Below are 9,275 nucleotides of genomic sequence, written 5' to 3'. Positions count from 1 at the left end.
GGTAGCCGGGTCTGCCTGTGTCTACCTTTTTCGATCGCCAGGCTATGTTCACTAAGTCTGTACATTGTCAAGGTTTTTCTCAGTTTGCTATCCTTTACCATGGTCAGGTAATCAGCCATGTTGTATTGTCTGTTTAGGGCCAAGTAGCAATTGATTTTGCTTTGGGTTTTTGTTGTTTCTGCCCAATATGACAGATATTTTTCCTTTTGCTTAGCGACGATTGTGTTGGGTCGAATTCTTTGTGTTACGCTGTCACTGTCCTGGGGCTGGTTCTCCCCCCAGTACAGACTGTCTCTCTCTTTCCCCCCCACCCCCCCCAGTACAGACTGTCTCTCTCTCCCCCCCCCCCAGTACAGACTGTCTCTCTCTTCCCCCCCCCCCAGTACAGACTGTCTCTCTCTCCCCCCCCCCAGTACAGACTGTCTCTCTCTCTCCCCCCCCAGTACAGACTGTCTCTCTCTCTCTCCCCCCCCAGTACAGACTGTCTCTCTCTCTCTCCCCCCCCAGTACAGACTGTCTCTCTCCCCCCCCCAGTACAGACTGTCTCTCTCTCTCCCCCCCCAGTACAGACTGTCTCTCTCTCTCCCCCCCCCCCAGTACAGACTGTCTCTCTCTCTCCCCCCCAGTACAGACTGTCTCTCTCTCTCCCCCCCAGTACAGACTGTCTCTCTCTCTCCCCCCCCCCCAGTACAGACTGTCTCTCTCTCCCCCCCCCCCCCAGTACAGACTGTCTCTCTCTCCCCCCCCCCCCCCCAGTACAGACTGTCTCTCTCTACCCCCCAGTACAGACTGTCTCTCTCTCCCTCCCTCCCTCCCAAATACAGACTCTCTTCCCCCCCAAATACAGACTCTCTCTCTGCCCCGCCCGCTGTCGCTGATTTCTGGCGGGGTTGCGGCCTCTGGTGTCCCGCCCGGGCTCCAGCCAAGCCTTTAATTTAAATCAGTGAAATGTTGGGGAGAGGCCTGGAAATACCACCCCATCCACAGAGGCCCAGGGCTAGGAGGCGGAGCTGATGCTCAGCACAGGCCGGAAACAGCGAGGTTGGGCAATGGTAGTAAAACACCCCGCACTTTAGGCGGCCGAGGCTGCCTTGAGCCGGGCGGTATCAGGCCGGGCCGAGCGGTGCTGGACCTCGCCTATCGCCTGTCCCTGAGCCGAGCGGTGCCGGGCCGCGACGTGCCTGCCGACCGGATCCCCGGGGCCGGGTCCGAGGGTAGATGGGAGCTGTGTCGGCCGTTGATGTCAGAGCTCCAGTGGCGCAATCGGTTAGCGCGCGGTACTTATATGACAGTACAGGGTGAGCGATGCCGAGGTTGTGAGTTCGAGCCTCACCTGGAGCACATGTTTTACAGGCAACCACAAAAGCCACAGCTCCAAAGTATTCCTTCCCGACAAATCAACCCCTATCTGTTTTGGGAGAAAATAATTTTGAAAGCAATGCAGCAAGCTTAAACTGCATCAATCGAAATAAAGAAACTACTGCAACCGGTTGTCTTTTTTAGAAATACGATAAATAATATTTTATAGTAACTTTTTACCTGGACTTGCAGAATATTGTTAATTTGTCAAATTTTGTTATTAACAAAAAATCTTTTAAATATAAGTTTACAAAAATTATCCGAAATGTATTCTCAGTACTGTACTGAGTAACACGGAATATGCTTAAACGTGTCTCCGTCGGATCGAAGGCTTTCAGACCAATTTATTATTCTTGTACAATTACATATCTGAAACTGTAATTAGGACTGTAGGGTTCATAAGCAAACATTGAGAATATCGTTCACTGCAAACGGTATTAAGACATATTTTTGCATTCAGTTTTATATTATCTTACTATGTTTACTTGCTAATTGGATTTTTAAAAATACCCAGTGATATTTACTCTATCAAAACCCTGCATGATTTTGAATACCTCTATCAAATCTCCCCTTAACCTCCTATGCTCTGAGAACAACCCCAGCTTCTCTAATCTCCTCACAGCCAATTTCATCCCTTATCCAATATATATCTATATAGAAAGGAAAAAAGGTTGTGCAAATAGGTGGTTTGAAAAGACACAAAAGAAGTTTGTGCATCCAAAAACATGAGTCATACAGAACAAGAAAAAGCTGCAGATGCAGTAGAAATGAAACTAAAACAGAAACTGAAAATTAAACATATTGGACAGGCCAATAGCGAGAATAAAAGAGACCAAACTGTGGGATCATACCCTCACCGGTGCTGAGCTCTGATGAAGTGTTTCAGATTCAAATGTCAACCCAACGCCCCTCCCCCTTGATACTGACAAACCCTTCCCACATCACAAGCACTCTCTGCTGTGAAGAAATTGGCGGGTGTAGTTAAGATCTGAAGTTACTAAAATCAATGTTTAGAATAGAGGGCTGGGAAAGGCCCAGCAGAAAGATGAGATGCTGTTCCAGAAGATTGCGTTGAGCTTCATTGGAACAGTATAAGATACCAAAGACAGAGGTGAGAGTGAGATAGTGGCTGGGAAGGGGGATAGAATCAGTGCCAATAGTACGGGCTTTGTGGTAATGGTGGAAGACAATACCTTCAATTTTTCCAATGTTCAACTGTAGCAAATCCTGGCTCATCCAAGGCTGGATCTTGAACAAGCACTCTGATAACATAGACACAGCAGAGGGGTCAGAAGGGGTGGTGGAGAGGTAGAGCTGGGTATCGTCAGTGTATATGGAAGCTGCCCTGATGACTGTTGATGATATTGCCAAAGAGCAGCCTGTAGATGAGTAAGAGGAGTGGGGCGGAGGGGGGGGGTGAGGGGAAGGCAAGGATAGATCCAGAGGTAATAGTTCTGGGGTAGGAAGAGAAGCTATTGCTGGAGATGCTTCGGTTATGATTGGATTGGTAAGGGTGGAACCAAACGCGAATAATACCACTGAGCCGGACAATGAAGGAGAGGCGTTGGAGGGTGATGGTGTGGTCGATCGTGTGAAAGGCTGTAGAGAGGTTGCAGAGGAATAATGCACCATGATCACAGTTAAAGAGGAGGTAATTTATGACTTTGGTTATGGCCTTTTGGTGTTGTGGCGGAGTGGAAACCTGATTGGAGAGATTTGAAAAGGGAGTAGCGGGAAAGATGGGCATGGATTTGGGAGACGACAGTATGTTCAAGGATTTTGGAAAGGAAACAAAGGTTGGAGATGGGAATGTAGTTTGCAAGGATGGAGAGGGTTAAGGGTGGGTTTTTGAGGAAGCGGGTGATGACAATGGTTTTGAAAGGGAGGGTGACAATACCTGAGGAGAGGGAATCATTTACAATGCCAGCTAGCATGGTGCTAAGAAGAGAAGTTGGGCAGTCAGCAAGTTAGTGGGAATGGGGTCAAGGGAGCAGGAGGTGCGTTTCAGAGACGAGGAGCTTGTGAAAGGGCATGAGAAAATATGGAAGAGAAGTTAGGCAAAGACATGGTTTCAGAGCTAGGGGAGGGGGCACCCTGGGAGGAAATTTGGTTTGGCTCGGATTTGGCAAAGGGAAGAGGAGGATTGTGGGCGGAGAAGCACCGGCAGCTAAATGGGTAGTCTCAATATTGGTGACAAGCAAGTCCATGAGCTTCTTGCACTATTCAATACCAATTAGGAATGTATTTAAGGAGTCAATCCTTGAGGTCATGAAGATGTGGCTTAGGACTTTGGAAATAGAGGCAGAGTGGTAGGGATGCAAGTGAGCAAGTAATGGTCATGGAAAATGCAGTTTTGGTGACAGAATGGATGTGGATAAGAAGGACAGATCTTGGTTGAGCAGAACGTATGATAAAACACCTTATTCTACCATGAAGACGAAGCCCCTGTAAAATGCACTAAATATGCATACAATTCAATTCAACATCTTCTCAGGCAGTCCCTCGGAACCGAGGATGACTTGCTTCCACATTAAAAATGAGTTCGCAGGTGACTGATGAGTCCAATGCGGGACCTCCAGTCTCTGTCACAGGTGGGGCAGACGGTGGTTGAAGGGGCGGATGGGTGGGGTGTTTGGGTTGACGTGCGCTCCTTGCGCTGCCTGCGCTTGGCTTCCACTTGCTCCCAGCTAAGAGATTCGAGGTGTTTGGCACCTTCCCGGATGCTTCTCCTCCACTTTGTGCGGTCTTGGGCCAAGGATTCCCAGGTGTCGATGGGGGTATTACACTTTTTCAAGGAGGCTTTGAGGGTGTCCTTGAAGTGTTTCCTCTGCCCACCTGGGGCTCTCTTGCCGTGCCGGAGCTCCGAGTAGAGCGCTTGTTTTGGGAGCCTCGTATTTGGCATGCGGACAATGTGACCTGCCCATCAGAGCTGATCGAGTGTGGTCAAAGCTTCGATGCTGGGGATGTTGGCCTGAGGAAGAACACTGACGTTGGTGCGCCTATCCTGCCAATAGATTTGCAGGATCTTGCGGAGGCAGCGTTAGTGGTACCTCTCCAGTGCTTTGAGGTGCCTGCTGTACCTGGTCCATGTCCAATTCAACATATGATATAATGACAGTGTGTGTGGGTTAGACATGAGCATGATTGGGGAGATTGAGTGGAACTAAAGTTGTTGAGAAAAATGCCAGCAGCAACCATCATTACTTGCCAAAGTGGTGACAGATGATTGCTAAAGATTGTAAGGGGATCGGGCTCTGCTCTGCCCAATTGCAGGGGTCTTTAGTGCCTATTGATGTATTGGGCCTCGGTCTCCTTTATACCCTTAGTGGTAGGGGATTCTATCGTAAGGGGAACAGATAGGCTTTTCTGTGGCCATAGACGTGACTCCAGGATGGTTTGTTGCCTCCCTGGTGCCAGGGTCAAGGATGTCACTGAATGGCTGCAGAGCATTCTGAAGGGGGAGGGTGAACAGGCAGAGGTCGTGGTTCACATTGGGACCAACGACATAGGTAGGAAGAGGGATGAGGTCCTGCAGCAAGAATTTAGGGAGCTAGGTAGCAGATTAAAGAGCAGGACCTCAAAGGTTGTAATCTCTGGATTACTCCCGGTGCCACGTGCTAGTGAGTATAGGAATAGGAGGATAGAGCAGATGAATGCGTGGCTAAAGAGTTGGTGCAGGAGGGAGGGCTTTAGTTTCCTGGATCACTGGGCCTCCTTCTGGGGAAGGTGGAACTTGTACAAGTCGGACAGGTTGCACCTGAACCAGAGCGGGACAAATATCCTTGCGGGGAGGTTTGCTAGCACTGTTCGGGGAGGTTTAAACTAAAATGGCATGGGGTTGGGAGCCTGAGCAGGGAGACAGAGGAAAGGAAAACAGGGATAAAAGCAAAAGATAGGAAGGAGAAAAACAAAAGTGGCAGTCAGAGAAATCAACAGTTTAAATCAAACGTGGCCACAGTAAATAATAATTCTAATAGGTCTAGGAGCGTTAAAAAAACAAGCCTGAAGGCTTTGTGTCTTAATGCGAGGAGCATTTGTAATAAGGTGGATGAATTGACTGCGCAAATAGAGGTAAACGAATATGATTTGGTTGGGATTACAGAAACGTGGCTCAAGGATGGCCAAGACTGGGAACTCAACATCCAGGGGTATTCGATATTCAGGAAAGATAGGCAAAAAGGAAAGGGAGGTGGGGTAGCATTACTGGTTAAAGAAGGGATTAATACAATTGTAATGAAGGATATTAGCTCTGATGATGTGGAATCTGTATGGGTAGAATTGAGAAATACTAAGGGGAAAAAAACATTAGTGGGAGTGGTATATAGACCTCCAAACAGTCAGGCGGAGGTTGGGGATGGCATTAAAAGGGAAATTAAAGAAGCGTGCAATAAGAGCACAGCAGTCATCATGGGTGACTTTAATCTACATATAGATTGGGCCAACCAAATTAGTAACAATACTGTGGAGGAGGAATTCCTGGAGTGTTTACGGGATGGTTTCCTGGACCAATATGTTGAGGAACCAACCGGAGATCAGGCCATCTTAGACTGGGTATTATGTAACGAGAAAGGATTAATTAGCAATCTTGTTGTACGAGGCCCCTTGGTTCGGAGCGATCATAATATGATCGAATTCTTCATTAAGATGGAGAATGAAGTAGTTGACTCAGAGACAAGGGTCCTCAATTTAAATAAAGGAAACTACGATGGTCTGAGGAGCGAGTTGGGTAGGATTGATTGGGGAATGGCACTCAAAGGGTTGATGGTGGATAGGCAATGGCAAACATTCAAAGACCGAATGGATGAGCTACAGAATTTGTTCATCCCAGTTTGGCATAAAAATAAAACAAAAAAGGTGACTCAACCGTGGCTAACAAGGGAAATTAGGGATAGCATAAGATCCAAGGAGAGGACATATAAATTGGCTAGAAAAAGCAATAATCCTGAGGATTGGGAGCAGTTTAGGAGTCAACAAAGGAGGACAATGGGATTAATGAAGAAAGGGAATATAGAATATGAGAGTAAGCTATCAGGGAACATAAAAACTGACTGTAAAAGCTTTTATAGATATGTGAAGAGAAAAAGATTGGTGAAGTCAAGCGTAGGTCCCTTACAGTCAGAATCAGGGGAATTTATAATGGGAAACAAGGAAATGGCAGACCAACTAAATACATACTTTGGTTCTGTCTTCACAAAGGAGGACACAAATAACCTCCCAGAGATGCCGGGGAACATAGGGTCTGATGAATGAGAGGAACTGAAAGAAATCAGTATTTGTAGGGAAATGGTGTTAGGAAAATTGATGGGACTGAAGGCCGATAAATCCCCAGGGCCTGATGGTCTACATCCCAGGGTACTTAAGGAAGTGGCCCTAGAGATAGTAGATGCATTACTGGTCATCTTCCAGAACTCGATAGACTCTGGAATGGTACCCATGGATTGGAGGGTAGCTAATGTTACCCCACTATTCAAAAAAGGCAGTAGAGAAAAAGCAGGGAATTGTAGACCGGTAAGCCTGACATCGGTAGTGGGGAAAATGCTAGAGTCTATTATAAAAGATGAAATAGCAGAGCACTTGGAAAGCAGTGACAGGATCGGACAAAGTCAACATGGATTTACAAAAGGTAAATCATGCTTGACTAATCTACTGGAATTTTTTGAGGATGTAACTGGTAAAATAGATAAGGGGGAACCAGTGGATGTGGTGTATTTGGACTTTCAGAAGGCTTTCGATAAGGTCCCACATAAGAGATTAGCTTGAAAAATTAAGGCACATGGGATTGGGGGCATGGTATTGACTTGGATAGAGAACTGGTTGGTGGACAGAAAGCAAAGAGTTGGAATAAACGGGTCATTTTCCGAGTGGCAGGCAGTGACTAGTGGGGTACCGCAAGGATCGGTCCTAGGACCCCAGCTGTTCACAATATATATTAATGATCTGGACGAGGGAATTGGATGTAATATCTCCAAATTTGCAGACGACACAAAGCTGGGTGGGAGGGTAAGCTGCGAGGAGGATGTCGGGAAACTCCAGTACGAGGGCAGCACGGTGGCATAGTGGTTAGCACTGTTGCCTCACAGCGCCAGGGACCCGGGTTCGAATCCGGCCTCGGGTGACTGTCTGTGTGGAGTTTGCACATTCTCCCCGTGTTTGCGTGGGTTTCCTCCGGGTGCTCCGGTTTCCTCCCACAGTCCAAAGATGTGCGGGTTAGGTTGATTGGCTATGATAAATTGACCCTTAGTGTTAGGGGGATTAAATACGGGGATAGGGTGGGATATGTGTTGGTGTATGGGTTACGGGGATCGGGTGGGATATATGTCGGTGCAGGCTCGATGGGCCGAAATGGCCTCTATATGCACTGTGGGGTTTCTGTGATTCTGTGATTTGGACAGGTTGGGTGATTGGGCAGAAACATGGCAAATGCACTATAATGTGGATAAATGTGAGGTTACCCACTTTGGTGGCAAAAACAGGAAGGCAGATTATTATTTGAATGGCAATAGATTGGGAGAAGCGGAAGTGCAAAGAGACCTGGGTGTCCTTGTGCACCAGTCGCTGAAGGTAAGCATGCGGGTGCAGCAGACGGTTAAGAAGGCAAATGGTATGTTGGCCTTCGTAGCAAGAGGGTTCGAGTACAGGAACAAGGATGTCTTGCTACAGTTGTACAGGGCCTTGGTGAGACCGCACCTTGAGTATTGTGTGCAGTTTTGGTCACCTTACTTGAGGAAGGACGTTCTTGCCATGGAGGGAGTGCAGCGAAGATTCACCAGGCTGATACCTGGGATGGCAGGAATGACGTATGAGGAGAGATTGTGTCGATTGGGCTTATACTCACTGGAGTTTAGAAGATTGAGAGGGGATCTCATCAAATCCTATAAAATTCTGTCAGGTCTGGACAGACTAGATGCAAGAAGGATGTTTCTGATGGCCGGGGAGTCCAGAACCAGGGGTCATAATCTAAGGATAAGGGGTAAGCCATTTAGGACTGAAATGAGGAGGAATTTCTTCACCCAGAGAGTGGTGAACCTGTGGAATTCTCTGCCACAGAGGGCGGTGGAGGCCAGTTCATTAAATATATTCAAGAAAGAGTTGGATATATTTCTTGAGGCTAAAGGGATCAAGGGATATGGGGAAAAGGCAGGGACAGGGTACTGAATTTGGATGATCAGCCATGATCACATTGAATGGCGGAGCAGGCTCGAAGGGCCGAATGGCCTACTCCTGCTCCTATCTTCTATGTTTCTATGTTTGCAGCTTATGTTAGCCTGCAGGTCGGGTGTCACTAAACACCCTCTAAGGAGATAGGGAACAACAGCTTATAGAGGAGGACTGAAATACGGTGGCGACCCGCACAGTTTATACCTAATCTGTGGGGTACTCCTGAGCCCAAGTGCTCCTGGAGTCCTCTCTCTTTTCCCTAGTCTGCTGTTCCCTTGTTTGGCGGGTTCGAAGCGCCCTAATGCCCCTATCTGGTTCTAACTCCAGAATTTGGGTGGAGAACGATGCACTTTAAATAGACACTCGGAGACAAGTAGTCCTTGGAAAAGAACAGGTGACAACCAATTTTATTTGCCAAGGTAAGTTCTACCAGAAACGTAATAAACACACACACACATTTATAACTATATAAAATATGAGAGAGAACGGACACAACGAGAATGTTTACACAGTTTTATCTTTACCAAGTCCAATCCCACCAACCCACTTTCCTACCTAAACTAGACTGACAGTTGCAGGCCCTTGGATTATACTCACAGCCTCCTCCCTTGACAGATGGAATTTTGAGTGCGGTTGTTGGGTTGTTGTTGTTGCTGTCATTGTCAAAATTCGACCTGTGCCTCGGGGTTCGCCGTACCCCGAAAAGGACCTTGCTGCGTCTGGTTGGGTTTTCTCGAAGTTTGGTTTTGTTGATTGCG

At 47.3% G+C, this 9,275-nt stretch overlaps 1 non-coding gene across 1 annotated transcript; it reads left to right on the top strand.

The window, feature by feature from the left end:
* Nucleotides 1-1,248: 1,248 nt before the first annotated feature.
* Nucleotides 1,249-1,341, top strand: trnai-uau (transfer RNA isoleucine (anticodon UAU)). The gene is given in 2 exon segments: nucleotides 1,249-1,286; nucleotides 1,306-1,341. It is a non-coding gene; the product is annotated as a tRNA-Ile (tRNA).
* The last annotated feature ends 7,934 nt before the right edge of the window (nucleotides 1,342-9,275 follow it).

This window comes from Somniosus microcephalus, chromosome 3 (assembly GCF_052327205.1).
Source record: "Somniosus microcephalus isolate GS21.2 chromosome 3, FLI_Smic_1.0, whole genome shotgun sequence".
Lineage (NCBI taxonomy): Eukaryota > Metazoa > Chordata > Chondrichthyes > Squaliformes > Somniosidae > Somniosus > Somniosus microcephalus.
Note: the sequence above shows the minus strand (reverse complement) of the source record. Positions and strands in the feature narration are given on the sequence as shown.